Here is a 1,433-nt window from a genome sequence, read left to right as displayed (position 1 = left end):
TTAGAAAAAAATAATCTGAAGGATTTCTAATGGTACTTATGTGGAAAATTAGTTTTGAAACAAAAAATAAAAAAATATGAGACATTAAAACTCAATATCAAAATAATAAATTTTTTTTTTTATGAATATGGCCCTCAAACAATATATAAAGCTATATACCCGAATATATAATATATATGTGTATAGATGAAGATATAGGCACATCTATAAATCATAAAAAAAACATATGTGTATAATTTGTTTATATTACCAAAATATGTTAGATATAACATATATGTAAACACAAAACAATAAAATTACCAAAAGAAATTTTGTTAAATGTAGGCCAACAAAAAATGTAGATATATGTGTGTGTATATATATATATAAATATGAATATGAATATGAAGGCATATATAAATCAAATAAATATATATGCAGATAAAATTAGCAAGGCAGAGATGTAGACTGGCGACTGATACCAAATGTTAGATTGAAATGAAATATAGGCATATGAACAATCCTATATACATGTATGCGGAATTAATATATAGAATGAACATATACAAAAGAATCGAATATTTTATACCTCCAGCCATTGCTATTGATAACCTCGATCTAGCTTTAGATCTACAAAAGAAAAGGAACAGAAGTTAGAACGAGTACACGGGCTTCCAAGCTCTCACTAACTCTTTTAGATGGAGTTACTGAAAGTCAGAATGAGCAGCGAGCTTGGGGACCGGTACTCTATATTTATAGAGTGAGACCTACCATCAGAGTCTCTGCCACAGATTGAGATATTTCCTCAATCAGTTGGGATATGAAAAATCGGGTAACAACAAAATCAGGTAACAAACAATGTTGACCATTAATTAGAATATTTTGTCAATAAATTAAATATTGACTTTAATATATTAAATAAATTAGTTAATTTTATATACCAAATAAATAATATTCTAACATTAATTTCTCAATGGAAACTACACAAAAGAGACCCATAATAGTTTTGAATGATTTAGAACTTAAACTCATGACAAGTATCACTACTAATAAAAAAAATGCTCTTTCTCGATAGGCCAGACCCGTCATAAATTTGAGTACTGAGATTGATAACGAGGGTCTATCTCGGCAAGCTTATAGTCCGCTGAGATTGATCATTTTTCGACCATCTGTGGAGCAATCTCAACAAGCCCCTGTCGAGATAGAGGCAATCTCGACGGGCTTGTTGGAGCCTGCCGAAATATAGGCTTCAATCTCGACGCTCTAGGCCCGTCAAGATTGAATATGAACATGTTTTTTCTTTCTTTTTATTTCTCCTATTATATATCATTGATTGTATCTTATACATACAGAAAACCCAAACAATTTAAAATAAATAGACAAATTATAAAGTATATATCTTATAACATTATGCTACATAGATATTAGTTAAAAGTTCATAAAAAGTATATATA

The sequence above is a fragment of the Humulus lupulus genome, chromosome X (genome assembly GCF_963169125.1).
Source record: "Humulus lupulus chromosome X, drHumLupu1.1, whole genome shotgun sequence".
In the NCBI taxonomy this organism is placed as follows: domain Eukaryota; kingdom Viridiplantae; phylum Streptophyta; class Magnoliopsida; order Rosales; family Cannabaceae; genus Humulus; species Humulus lupulus.
This window is presented reverse-complemented; position numbering follows the sequence as displayed.